Below are 15,886 nucleotides of genomic sequence, written 5' to 3'. Positions count from 1 at the left end.
ATCCAATATCCCAAAACTGTCAAAGTATTGCTCTACTTCATAGATCCCATTTTTTGTGTGAATATACTTAATTTTTAAATATATACTCAAAAAATTCAGCAACAATTTATCCTCTCAATGGGCTTGTTTTATTTGTTTTTTTTTTTTAGAAGAATGACTCCTGCTGATACCTTAGAAAGATAATTATTTTGACAAATATAATATTCATAAAAATGGTACAAATGTATTCTTTGAGGTGTTGGATATATACTTGTCGAGCTGATCCTCTAACATGTGGCTTTCTTCTCTGACCTAGATTCACAAAGCCATTGGTGTGGACTTTTTCATACTTGCTCTCTCACCTCGCTCCCAAGCATACTTAATATTTCTAAATGATCAAGGTGTGTTTTTGCAGATTTGCACAATTGCAATGAAAATTAAAAGCTCCTGATGCAGAAATAAGACTCTTATTTTAATTTAAGAAGACTACAGGACCATCTAAATTGACAACAACTTGGAACATTGATGGACATTTACTGTTTAGTGCTTAACTCAGTCAACTACATATAGACTTTAATTCATTTTTTAAAGTGAAATGATTACATCGCTGTTTTTGATTATCCAAAATCATAATTATTAACAGTCAGGCCTCACTTTATTCTCATAATATGGCTTATCAGGTAGCTGCAGCTGTGTTTTCTAAGTTGAAATAAAATATGGATTATTAATTATAGTATTGTATATCGCTCATATACGTGAGTTTTCTGACTATATATCATTCTGATGAGGTTAAAGTAGCTAATGGTTTTCAATATACTTTTATAGGTAAGTGCTCTAAAAGTTACAATGAGAATGCTAGGAAATTGTGATATTTTAGCAATTCCCTTTAGTTAAAACCAAATCATCCTTATAAGTATTCAGTTTTGTAATCCAACTCTTATTACTTCTAAGAAGAGGGAGGCAACTGGATCATTGGAAACATGACACAAAACTCTAAAGTAAGGTCAGTCAAAAAAAAAAATTGTGGCCATATTGGACTGTGGTACTCACTGCCCATGAACATTAGATATCTTTCCCTCCTGGTGCTTTAGCAAAGCCACACATATTCTGTCTTGCTACAAATCTGTAAATCTGGAAAAGAGTAAAGAACATGAATAGAAAATCTTCTCATAGAATAAAAAAGCCCGGGGTGTTATTAGAGAGAATGTAAGCCCTATTCTATTCATAGTAATTACAGGATCAGATCAGGTTAATGTGGGACCTAGGTCAATAAAGTGCTGTGGGTTCACCCTTTAATCTCCTTCACTTCTATAGTCGTCAGTGTTAACTGCTCTGCTTGATTCACAGATCACTCTCCAGAATGTGGATGTCCTGGGAGTTTGGGGGATAGTGAAAATTTATATATCCAGCCAGTCACGAGTTTCAGAAGATGAAAAAAAGCTAATTTCTCTGAACAAATTGACAAGTTTTTCCTCTTTCAACTCAAATAATAAAGGTCAAATCTCATTTTTAGGTAATGCTATTTTTAGTGCTCTTTTCACAATAAAACCTGTTTTCTTATTAAATTTTTCATCTAACCCATCATTCACAGAAGATATTACATGATCTTGATAAACATATAAATGAGAACTAAAATAGATTAGAATTTGGCCTTATGCACCTTGAGATAATTCTTTCCTGTAACCCCCTACAATTTTCTCTAAAATTTCTGTGGAGAATGAATAACTAGAAATTTAAAGCTTGATACTTTTTGCCTACAGATTATTTTTTATGAAAAGTGTTTTTTATGAAATAGTTCTCCCCTAACATTTTGAAATTTTCTGTCAATAAGGATTCAAACTCTTCTGTAATAGAGTATTCAAAATTGTGATCTGTTGTGTCTATGATTTTTTAAGGGTTTGGGGGATTATTAATAAGAACATCTTACTCTTAGAAAAAAATTAAAGAGCCAGGCATGGTGGAACAAGCCTATAATCCCAGTACTTGGGAGGAATCCAGGTTCTCAGCTAGCCTCAGCAATTCAGCAAGGTCCTCAACAACTTAGTAAGACCATGTTTAAAAATAAATCCAGGCTTGGTGGCACATGCTTATGTTCCCATTACTTGGGAGGCTGATACAGGAGGATTGCAGGTTCAAGGTTAGCCTCGGGAACTTACTGAGGCCCGCCACAACTAAATGATACCCTGTTTCATAAAATGAAGGAAAAAATAGGGTTTAGGGATGCCTCTGCTGAGTTCAATCCTCAGTACCACAAAATTTAAATAATAGGACTTTATGCTAAGAGTATAGTTCATGAAATACAAACTATACTATATAGTTCATCTATATATTTCATATATATACTGTTTAATTGTATAATAATTCATGTAATATATATATTTAAAAATGGAAGATACTGAAGTTTTGAAAATAAAACCACAAGTGAAATGTGAAATATACATTGGGGTAATCACTCACCTCAAGCCAATGTTTCTTTAGAAATTTTTTCCTTCTTCAGGATTTTGGTACCTGCTTTTGATACGGTTTGCTTCTTAAGTTATAGGTCACTAAAATCATTTTATGTTTAAATTCTACACAAGCTAGACTTAAGAGGTAGCCTAAATAAAGAGTGGAAAAAGGATGGACACATGTATGACTTTAGTATATGTCACACTTTTCTAGGTGTCTCCCTTAAAGTAGGTAGTGTAGATGAACAAAGCAGAAACTACAGGAGCAGGAAATTGTTCAAATTCCCCAGAAGGGTATTAACATATTGTTGTTATAACAGAATACCCTACTCTGGGCTCTGGTCACTTATAGTTTTGCTGCTTATCACTTAGTTTTTGTATAGACTTCTTGGTGTGTATGTGTGTTTAAGTTCTTTTGACACCAGTATTAGAATAACCATGTTACATGTCTTCTCCTCAAGACCAAGGTCAAGCACTATGAGGGTGGGAATGCTTCCTTCGCTTCCCCGTAAAGTTATTACAAATTATTAATTCAGATCATAAGCATTTTACAGTTTGAGTTTTGCTCACAAATTTGAACAGGTAACTATTTTATTAACTTTAAATGTTTGACATTCAATATAAATAACTTATGTGCACAAAATAGTACATTGAAAGTATATATGGCTTTTCTGTTAAATTTAAGAAATTATTTGGCAGAACTGACCATTGGCTATAACAAAGAAAAGGGTGCATTTTAAAGCAGAGGTCATCCCAAGAAAGTGTTTAAGATGAATTAAAAGGAACTAACCTACCAAATGTGTTAGTACTTGAATGATGTGAACTCTGGTGAACGCCAGCCCGCAATATGGCAAAAAAGAATCCATCAGCACAGCTTAGTTCAGCCTCTGCAACTGGCCATCTGGCACAAAATCAACCGAATGGATCCCTGCATATTCATCTTCATTTTCACAAATACTCAAGAGAATGTCATTCCAGGGCAAAATAAAATTAAATCACCATAATTTTTAAGACATCTTTCCTTTCCTACTCTCTTGGGAATACCGTGTTTATATGAGAATACTTATTGCTATCAGGTTGTTGTATAATTCTTATTTAAATGTACTTTGCTCCCAAAGGTTAGAAATAAAACATTTGATTATAAAACATTTATTTTTTTCAAAGAACATTATTTTGGAAGAGAAAATTTTCTATAAATAGGTTAGCATACTTTTAGTTTAGTCAGTAGTGGATCAGAAGACCTTAGCCATATTCATGGATCTTAATAATTTTATAATTGCACTGATCATGAATGAAGTTGGTCTAAGATATAATTAGCTATTATTAAACATAATCAAAACAATGTAACACTTGTTCATATTTCAACTTCTATTTACATGAAATTAGAAACTAAAATTTTCATTTGACCAAATGAAAGTTTTACAGAATAATTATTATACAAAATTAATCAGAGTAAACAAAATTTACCAAACGAGAAAAAGATAGGGCTCCATGCTACCACACTGTTTCTGTTAACAAATTTGAAATTCTATTAAATATTTGCTTTTCAGGTTGAAGCTAAAGAACAATGTGCACTTAGATGCCTTGGGTCATTCTGAGTAGGAATACATAGTCTTATAATCTATTTTTAAGTATAATACTAAGTAAAGGACTGGATCAAGTTTATTGTTGATTTATCCATTTATTCTTGTCCTAGAACTGTTCTACTATATATTATGCTTTGACTCTTTCAATAAAATAAATGATGTTAATTGGAATAAATCAAAGCATACTAAATAAATTATAGATGCAAGCAATCTCCTTGTTTCCCAAATCACACTCGTAACATGCCTATACAAAACATTTACTTAAGAATGACTACTTTTATTTTTTCCAGTAGTGTGGATTGAACTCAGGGGACTTCTACCTCCGAGATACACCCACAGACCTATTTTTTTTTATTCTTTATTTCGAAACAGGGTCTCACTAAGGTGTGGAGAACCTCACTAATTAGCTGAGGCTGGCCATGTACCCACCATCCTACTGTCTCAGCCTTCCAAGTAAAGGATTACAAGTGTGGGCCACAAGACCCATCTAAAAAGACTAATTTTTAAATTCTACTTACTATTATTTTTATCACTATGAAAATTTATGGAAGTTTTTTAATTTAAAATAATGGCTAATTAAAACTTGGATTTTTTCTTGTGTATTAATCTTTACAAATGGTGAAACTAAAAATAATAATTTGTTCTGTATTTGAGAAAAGAAGGTTATTAGCAAATAATTTCTAAGACCAATATATTGTTGTAAAATGTTTCTACATCAGTCAATCAATCAATCATAGTACTTTCTTTTCAGTTTTGTACTACAGTCTTCTCTGTCTAAAAGGTGCTCTGGCAATGTTTCCTAAAATAGTTTCAGTGCAGAGCCAGCTAAAAGTGTAGGATCCTTTCCGGGGAGCTGGGTGTGACTTTATGAATGTATGTGTGGTGGTGGTGGGGCTTCAAGTAATGTTATACTTTTCTGTTTTATAAGTTGACTTACGGTTTGAAAACCTTCTTTTGTTATTAAAACACACAAGCAAAGAGACAGTCACCATCAGATTGAATGGACCAAAAGTGTGACTAGACCACAGTCAATATTCAGAATCCTGGCATCATCATTCTCAGTCCATCCCAGTGGGGAAAGTCAGTCAGGTTTCCCATAGCTCATCTTTCTATTGTATCATCGATTTTTAAATGCTGCCAAATACATACAAATATAAAATAAAAGAAAATTGACTACAAAAGATTTATTTATCTACCATACTCATATTTAGGGACTCTTTAAGGTTTTGAAGTTTGGGTTTATAAACCTTATAGATTTTAATTTCTGGACATGAAGTTTTTATCCTATCAAAATTTGATTAATGTTGGTGAATAGCTTATATTCATGCCTTTCTTTTAATGTATCATATACATCCATTCTCTCACTGGATCCTGATGATACCTTGCAGAAAAGTAAGTGGTTTTTTCCCCTCCCTTAAAAGCAAAAGGAGTCACAGGAATTACAGCTTACTAGGCATTACTTTCCAGGGAATAGATTTACAATAGACATATCTTGACTATTGGAATTTCCACTGTGCCACACTCTTGATTGCTTCTACAAAGTCAAAAGCAGAAAAGTTTATTACACCTCAGTGAACTTGGTTATCCACCTACTTCCTCTGTAAACCTCTAAGCTGGCTACGGAAAGAATGAGTTTAATACCACGCAGAAATTCTCTTCCCATTCAAGCAAGACAGCAACTACTTCCGGGCATATGTAACCAAAGTTTCTGAGAACGTTTAGATAAACTGCTTCCTTCTTTAGTCCAATCACTCCCCAAACTCCTATAAAGGCATAAGTCTACTGTGCTGGATGGCTAAAGTCGCCCCTTTCTCTGTGCTCTGTAAGCATTGCAAATAAAGCTTCGCAGGGCACATCTGCCGCCCCCCCACCGCCCCCGAGATTGCATGCTTTAAGATAAGGACCACATCCTTTAACTCCTGTGTTCATGACACATAGCATAGTGCCTAGAACACCATACACTTTCAATAATATTTCTTGAACAAAGGAATGAATACAAGAATCACATGAGATGGTGACTCCAATTATTTTAAGAAAGAACCTCCCTTTGGCGACATATCTCAATAAACTGTTTGAGGTCAAGGTGAGACCTGAGGACCTGGATCAGGCAATGAGGTCAGAGAGCAGCTAAGTGTGGAAAACAAGATGAAGAGAAATTTGGCTTTTACAAGAGAGAAAGGACAAATTGAGAAAGAAGCACCGAAAAGAATGAGAAATCAAGCCTGGAAATGTATCACTGAAACCCCCACTCACCACCGTTCTGTGTAAGCTCCACTGTGATTTGGGTTTTTTAGTTTTTTCCCCAGGGGCTCATGTGTTGACACTGAATCCCCATTATGAGCTATTAAGAGGTTGGAAACCTAATCTGGCTATGGTGTTTGGAAGAGCTTTTGAGAGGTGGTTAGGATTAAAGTCATTAGGGTGGAATTCTTCTCTCTATGATTAATCCTGGTGGCTTTGTAGAAAGAGCAAGAGAGATCAGAATAGACACCGGAAAAGCATCCCTGAGCTCTCACCTTGTGATGATTTACCCAGGACCCCACCAGGAAGAAGCCATCTCCAGGTGTAGCCCTTGGCCCTGTCCCCTCAGAACCATGAGACAAAATAAACACACCTTTTCCTCTCACTCATCCTGTCTGTAGTATTGTGTGGTTGGCAACAAAAAGTGGGTGAATATAGGCTCTGAAAATTGGAAAAGGATCTAGTTTCATATTTGGGTTCACTTGATGCAGGAAAGGGGTAATAGTCACAAGACCTAGGGATAAATTATTCATGAAAACAAAAACCTACTAGAAACTTGACAATATTTCCAGGCCAGATCTGAATTTCTACAAACAGAAATGTGAACTCAAGCCAATGTTATATAGATGCTATGGAGATTTTTTTAAAAAAGCCCTGTGGACATACAGATTTTTCTAATAAATGAATGAAAGAAGTCTGGCAATATAAGTAGAAATGGAGAGATTTAATGTATCATCCATAAAAAAATTCATTCAGTGAGTAAGATTCTGAAAAAGATTTGGCCATGCTATCACAAAATATGGTGCCTAAGCATTTGAAAAAACAGCAGAAGCACCAAGTTCTCCATGACCTTCCCCTTGACCTTCTCCCGTAAATAAGGCCATAAAAGAATTGTCTGGCTTTCTTCTAAAGTAGGTCATAAAACCTGCATTCCAGAAGTACCTGCCCTGTGCTCAGGGGAAAGGCATATCCTCACCCTTGAAGACACATGGACAGAAAAACATCTAAACAGTCCTTTCACAATCTCCCCAGTTTAAGACTTAATAGATTATACTTCTACACAAGTGTGTATAAAAAGAAGTATTCTATTTCCTTGCGTCTGTTTCTGAAGGCTTTCGTGTCACATAAAACCTATGAAATGAATTTGAATGCTTTTTCTCCTAATAAATCTCTCTTTTCTTATAGGTAATTCAGGTGTGAACTTTGCATTGGATGAGAAATCTCTTATCTCTTATAATTTCACTAATCATTCTGTATATTTCAAATTATAACACTAAAGCAGACATGGTTCACCCCTTATATATAACTTGCAGTATGGGGGAATGTAGGTGAGCTCTAACTCACGCTCCATTAGTGATGACACAGGGTCTGGCTGGAGCAAATGTAAGTGGCAACTAAATGTTTCTCAAGTTATTTAGGAAACTCTTTTTGTGAATTATGTTTAAGCTGAAAACTAAGAGCTCAAGTTGAAGAATTCGTAAGAACATTCTAGATATAGGAAACAGCATATGGGAAGGCCCCAAAATGAGAGGGAGCAGGGCATGTTGAGGAGTTGGACATAGTGCTGGAAGGTTGAGATTGGAGACACATAATGAAGGACTTGGAACCATGTACATGTGTAAAGGTATCAATGCCCATCTATATATGATGTACAGGGAAGGGGATGTAGTGGGGAGGGAGCCAGAAGAGGCTCACCAATGCTGTGTGCATATATGTCACTATCACTCTGAACTACATTATAATGTGAGATTGCAATACACGAGTAAAATTATATATGAAAAAATAGCTTGAATTTTATTCTGAAGGTAATGTAGAGTCATTAAAAGTCTTTAAATGTGTTTCAAAGTTAGATGGTTGAGAAATACCACTCTGGCTTCAGCATAGAGATGGATTAAAGTAAGACAACTTACAGGTAAAGAAAGCAGTTGGAGTAATAGTAAACCAAGGGGAAGTGATGTGTGAAGGAGGGAAAGGTTGTGTGCATTAAGAGGATCTGAATTATCTGAGGGATATTTAGAGGAAATATCCACAGCATAGAACAACTAACTGAATACGTACATGGGAATGAAGATTACACTGGGCTGGGGAACTGAGGGCTGCCCTCCTTGCTTAATGCTAAAGGGAAAGAAGCCCATTGAAAGAGAAAAGAAAAAAAACATTTTATTGAGACATATCAGGTTTGATGTTTATATGAGAATCTCAAGTGAATATGTCCTAAACATAGAAGTTGAACATCCCTAATTCAAAAATTCAGAACTGGAAACCATCAAAATCAAAGACTTTGAACATTGGCCAAAACTGTAAGTGGAAAATGCACACCATGACTTTGTTTCATACATGGAAACATTAAAAATATTGTATAAAATGCTGTCAAAGTACATATATAAGGTATATATAAAATTTAACTGAATTTTGTATTTGGAATTGGGTGTCATCTCCAAAATGTCTCATCATGTATATGAAAATATTCTAAAATCTAAAATTATCTGAAATTTGAACCAATTCTGGTTTCAAGCATTTTGGATAAGGGCTACTCAGCCTCTAGTTGGATAGCAAGGGAAACATAAAAGAGAGGTATGAGATATAGACTTGAGAATTATAATCAAAGAGAAAAAAAGCAAATGAGGTCATCCAAAACCATGACGGTGAGTAGAAACAAAGTTTTGGCCTCAATTTGTACAGAAAACCAGGCTTGTGGGAAGGACAGAAACAAAACAGACTGCATACTTTGTCTGAGAGAAGAACTGAGAGAAGAAATCAAAGGGTTCAGGGGAAAATCAGGAAAGAGACATTTCCAGGGAGCCAAGTAAAATGTTTGTCTTAAAAAATAAATAAGGAAGATAGGCATGGTGGCATGGGCCTGTAATCTCAGTACTTGGAAAGCTAAGATAGGAGGACTGCAGGTTGAGAACCAGCCTCAACAACTTAGCAAGGCCCTTATCAACTTAGTGAGGTCCATTTCAAAATAAAAAAGTTTAGAGTAAAGGTCAGGGGTAGAATGCTCCTGGATTCAATCCCTAGGATGATAAAATAAAATAATAAAATAAAATAATGAGCCACAATTGCAAACATCACTAAATCAAGGATGTAAATCTTTAATATATCCATGAGATTTTTCTCTAATGAAGCCATTGCTGACTTTTCTGAGGAAGTTTCAGCAGCAAAGTAGGCATAAAACTCATTCTACAGGATGAGGAGTGAAAGGAAGATGAAGATATAAAAATAACAGGAGTGGATACAATTTAAAATAGACCTTTTGCAAGTCAGTGAGACCTGTTTCAAAATAATGAATAAAAAAATAGGGCTGGAGCTATATCTCGAAGGTAGAATGTCCCTGGGTTCCATCCCCGGTACCACACACACACACACACACACACACACACACACACACACACATATGCTCAGTTACAATGGAGATGACATAAACTATAGGAAACATGAGGGTTTATTTTTTAATAGGTGAGTGATTTGAGCCTGTTTAGATACTGACAGGAAGGAATGGGTTAAAATGAAAGGTGGAAGAAAAAGTATCAATAGTACAATGATCCTTCTATTTAGGCAGAGAAATAAATCACAATAACTGATCTAGTTCTTAGATGATATCCATCCAAGAGCTCCTTGATGTGATATGTTTTATTCATTGGGGAACAACTTGAAACTTGTGAAGGCATTTGTTTTGAAGGGGGCAACACAGTAACCTTCTGAGGTATGTTATCTAAATAATGGTATCTCTTTGACAGTGTAAAACTTAGCTCTGTTTATATAGGAAATGGACAATATAGACACACAGTTATCAATTTCTGCTTAGCCATGGAACCAGTTAGTCAAATGAACTGCCATAGGCCTTTCAGTGTAAGCCACTTAGCCCTGCTCAACATTAAATAAACTAAAAATCATGCTCTGTTATGAAGACAAATTTGCATTTTAAAAACATTTATAATAGACCATCTTTAATGATGCCAGTTAATATTGAAGACATGGGGGAGGAGGATAATTGCTGTATCCTTCTATTCCAATTTTATTTATTCATTCATTGAACAAATTATTGTCCTGTATTATGGGGACACAAAGATGAAAAACCCAGTTCCTGCTCTCCACTTGCTCCCAGAGAAGACAAAGGTAAACCAAATCCAATTGGTGGGATGATGCTACAAATGACATATGATTGAGATGAGGAAAGCCTGACTATTCAACATGAGTGAGATTAAGGCTTCTGATGTGATTCTACATGTGTCACACAGTTAAACTGGCTTGTTTTAAATTATGCACGTTGAAAGCCAGGCATGGTGGCGCATGCTTGTAATCCCCGCACTTGGAAGGCTGAGACAAGGAGCATCACACAGGTTCGAAGCCAGCCTCAGCTACTTACTGAGGCTCTCGGCAACTTAGTGAGACCCCGTTACCAAGTAAAATATAAAATAGGTCTGGGAGTATAGCTTGGAGGTAGAAAGCCTTTGGGTTCCACCCCCAGTACCACCAAAAAATAAATTATGCACATTGATAGGGACACATTACCAGGATGACTTGAGATCATATGCTGATATTCGTAAAATAGTAAATACTGATAAAGCTAGACCTATAATTCAAGTATCATAATGGTCTATATTTATATGTCTGGAATATCATAAATCAATCACCTAGTCTTAACCTGAAATAGATTTGAAAAACCTTAACATCATACTCAAAAATCAGGATTAATATTTCTCAGCTATATCATTGTTAGATAACAGCGAGCCATCTGGTATTTCTGAGTTATATTTGATCGTAGCATTGCTGGGAGAAGCAGAGCTCAGCAAATCTGCCCTTGCAGAACACTCTACACTAGCACTGCAAGATGCTGTACATACGAACAAAGCAAATGTCAGGATTAAAAACAATTAAATGGCATTTTTTTGCAATCTTTATTTGAAAGCTTATGTTCCAATGCTGTAGGTCAAGGAATGTACTAAATATACAATTCTTTGTCCATTGTTATTCAATGTTTTTAAGCTCATCTAAAACCAGTTTATTAAAACGTACAAGGGAGATATGAAATGAGCAAGAAGCACAAATATTATACTGGAACACATTTATTAATACAGCATGTATCAAGATAGTTGAAAATAGATAAAATAAGATTCTATCAAATGCCTGAGAACTAGTAGAAAATCACTTTCTATTGCATTAACTCTTTCATGGGAACCTTTAGTGAATTTCTTTAGACCTTGTGCATTAGTGAATACACATCATAAAACCGATTTTACTTAGAGAGATTTGAATCTTCTCACCCAATAGTAAATACAATTACTTTGACAGTGAATTGTTGTTCTTGAAAATAATGAATTTACTTTAAAATTTCACATTATTTGTTCTTATAGCTCAACATTCAACACTGATGAAAAATTATGCAGTTATATGACTTTGTGAAAATAAATTTATGGTCTTCAACTTCAGTTGGACTGGCAACCTTTCCTGAAAATAGTTCTATCTCTTGCTTTCTTGATCATTTGCCACAATAATTATTTTCTATTAGTTTACAGTTGATATAAAATAAACCATAATAGCATAAATTTGGCTATTTTATAACTTTCAGCATTTGTAAGCACCCGTGAAACCATCAACCACCATCAAGGCAACAGACATTTGTGGCACGCTTAAACGCTTCTTTATACTCCCTCCCATTATCTCATTCCTCTCTCTCCTCCATCTTCAGGCAAAAATAGTCCATTTAATCTGTCATTATATGTAGCTTTACATTTTCAAATTTTACATAGAGATATTCACACAGTATGCTTAATCCTATATCTGATTTCTTTAATTCAACATAATTATTACAAGATTCATAAATGCTATGCATAAATGTTCTATGTGTCAGTGTAGAATTTCTCTTTATGAATAACCCACAGTTTACTTAACTGTTTAACTATTGATGGACATTTGAATTTTTTCAAAATTCAATAGTTTTTGACTATTGCAAACATAGTTGCTCTGAATATTCATGCACAAGTCTTTGTATAGACATATGCTTTCATTCTCTTGCATAAATACTCAGCAGTGGAATGTCTGGATCATATGGTAGGTGCATATTTAGCTTTTTGAAAGAAACTGCCAAGCTTTTTCAAACTGGTTGTATCTTTTAAAAATTCCACCAGCTTTCTTTTGGTTAGTGTTAGTATAGTGCATCTCTGCCTGTTCTTTTACTTTTAACCTATCTATGTCAGTATATTTAAAGTGAGTATCTTGTAGGCAGTGTAATGTTGCATCCTTCTTATCCATCCTGAGAATCTCTGTCTTTTAATTGAGGGTGTTCAAAATTTTTTTCATGAATTTATTGATATGGTTGCATTTAACTTTACCATTTTACCACAAGTTTTCTATCTAGATTATTAACTCATTGTTTTCTTTATTCCTTTTCTATATTCCTAAGGATTTGTACAGTATTTTTCTGATTACACTTTAGCCTATGTTGTGTTACAAGCAATAATTTAATTGGGGTTCATGTGTGTGCTAGCAATTGCATTTGTATAATGCTAGGCATCTTTAACAGTAATTCTCTTTCAATTAATATTATGAAGTTTTGTATACAGCATAAGAAACATAGAAATATCAACATTTTACTATTATTTTATAAATTCTATTTTTTGTTGTTTTTTGTTTCTTTAATGGTATGGGGTACTGAATCCAGGACGATTGTGCCTCTAAATACATTCCCGTTCCTAGTTCATTTTTATTTTGAAAAAAGATCTTGCTAAGTTTCCCAGACTGGCCTTGAAATTTTGTCTTGCTGTATCAGTCTTCAAAGTACTGGGATTACAGGTATGTGCTACAGTGACCAGCTCATAATTTTACTTTTAATTATATTATGAACCTCAAATGAATTTGCCATTGCTGTTGTTTAAAATAATTATATTTAAAAAATAAAATTAGAAGAAAAACTCATGTATTTAACATTTCTGATGGTCTTCATTCCTTTGTATAAATATAGATTTCCATCTATTATCATTTGCCATCTTCAATAAGTAGGACTATTGGCTTTTAATTTTTAATAACTTGCCTAAAATCATTCTTTCTCTTTTATTCTGAAACATGATTTTAGGAAAACTTTTTTTTCTTTCAGTATTTTAAAGATTTCACTCTACTGACTTCTCACTTGACACTGTATCTATAAGAAGTCTGTTTTCCTTTTCAACTTTCTTCTTCTGTGCCTAGTATGTCCTTTATTGTGAACTTTTTTTTTTTTTTTTTTTTTGGTGGTACTGGGGTTCCTTGAAGCCCTTCTACCTCCGGGCTACACTCCCAGACCTATTTTATATATATTTTTTATTTGGAAACAGGGTCTCTTAAGCCAGCCTTGCTGGCTCTGAACCAACACGATCCTCCTGTCTCTGCCTCCCAAGCGCAGGGATTACAAGCATGCGCCACCATGCCTGGCTACTGTGAACTTTTAATAATTTTTTTAAGACTTATTTTAAAAAATATTTTTACTGATGCGTTGTAGTCATGCATCTCAATGAAGTACAATTTGGTAGAAGCATACATGTACATATCAACTCATTTAGCCCTTCTCCAATTCCCACCCCATTCCCTCCCCATCCTTCCTTCTCATGTTTGGCTTAGTGATTGACTTTGATATATTTGTGAATGTACATCATGTTCCTTCAAGAATTTCCCTCTTCCTGCCTCCTGTTCCTTTAGTTAGGTTGCCTTATTTGAGAAACTATAGTTTCTCAATTTTATTTATTTATTTTTATTTTTATTTATTTTATTTATTTATTTTTTATTTTTTATTTTTTATTGGTGCACTTTATTCATACATCATAGTGGGATACAAACTTTAGTAGACATACATGCACACATCACCCAGTCAGCCCCCACCCGATCCCCACCCCATTCCCTCCCCATCCCTCCTTCCCAATCTTGGCTTAGTGGTTGACATCTAGTATTATAGCAATTTATCCAAAATTAAAGATGATAATTTCACATAACAGTTTCATTTATCTGATACCAAGCTTTTGATAACTTAAAGATAACATTTCAATACTTTGTTTTGCTTTCTTTCTTACCAGAGAATATTTTTTTCTTTTTTTTTTTTTAGGTGAAACTATCATATATTTATATATTTATTTTTCAGAAAAAATAATCTATCCTAATATGGAATATGGACTCTAGATACCCAAAACAATCTTGAAGAGGAACAAAGCTAGAAGATATATATTTTCTGATTTCAAACCATATAAAGCTACAATAATTGAAACAGCGTAGTACTGTTTTAAAGGCAGATATATAAACCATTGGAGTTAAATAAAAGCCTAGAGCTAAATTCTTCCATATATTGTCAAGTTATTTTTGACAAGGTTTCCACGAACATTTGTTGGGGGAAATAATAATCTTTTAACTCAATATTGTTGAAAAATAATAATTACATGAAGAAGAATAAAATTGGACACTTACCTAATCCCATATACAAATATTAACTCAAAATAGACAAAAGAACTAAATATAAATCTTAAGACTATAAACTTTTAGAAGAAAATCTGGGTCATAAAAACCTCACAACATTGAAATTGGGAGTGATTTCTTGGATATGATTTCAATGGCACAGGCAACAGAGGAGTATACAAACTCCCTAAGAAATAAAAAAAATTGTATATCCAAAGACAATGTAAACAGTTAAAAGTTACTGATTGAATGGGATAAAATATTTCTAAATGCTATATCTGAAGTTATATGTAATATTCCAACTAGAAATCCTAAAATTTAACAACAATAAAAGCAAGCAATACAATCTAGAGATAGGTAAAAGACTAACATAAGTAATGAATCTCCACAGATAACTAATCTTAGTTGTCTGTTGGATGGAAAATCTTGTTTCTCTTTCTGGTGTGTGTTACCTATTTCTTCTTTGTAGTTAATCTCTTTGAGTATTTTCTCTAGTGCTGGTTTTGAAGACATAAATTCCTTCAGTTTCTGTTTGTCATGGAAGCTTCTTATTTCTCCATCTAATTTGATAGAAAGTTTTGCTGGGTAGAAAATTTTGGGCTGGAAGTTGTTTTCTTTCAGAGTTTGGAATATGTTACTCCAAGCTCTTCTGGCTCTCATGACTTGGTTTGGGAAGTCTGGAGTGATTCTAATTGGTTTGCCTCTGAATGTCACTTGGCCCTTTGTTTTTGTTGCCTTTAAGATTCTCTGCTTGGCTTCCACATTGGTCATTTTGACAATTATGTGGTGTAGGGATCCTCTTCTCCAATCCTGTCTAAAGGGAGTTCTATAAGTTGACTGGATCTGTGTATCAACCTCTTGTTTGGAAAATTTTCTGCTATTACTTCCTTGAAGAGATTGTTGATCCCTTTGGTTTCACTTTCTTTTCCCTCCTCTGTTCCAATTATTCTTAGGTTAGCTCTCTTAAAATGGGCCCATATTTCTTCAATGTCAGATTCTTGCTGTCGGATATTTTTTTCTAAATTAGAGACTATGTGTTCATTTTTGGAATGATCATCTTCTAAGAGCGAGATTCTGTTCTCCATGTGGTCTAATAGGTTGTTTGTGCTTTGAATTGAGGCCTTTACTTCATTAATTGCATCCTTTATCTCTTTTTGGCTCTCTCTGAATTCTTTTCGAAGCACCTCTATTATTTCTACAGTTATTTTTCTGATT

This window comes from Muscardinus avellanarius, assembly GCF_963383645.1.
Source record: "Muscardinus avellanarius genome assembly, chromosome: 4".
Lineage (NCBI taxonomy): Eukaryota > Metazoa > Chordata > Mammalia > Rodentia > Gliridae > Muscardinus > Muscardinus avellanarius.
The sequence above is the reverse complement of the archived record's forward strand: the minus strand, read 5'-3'. Positions refer to the sequence as shown.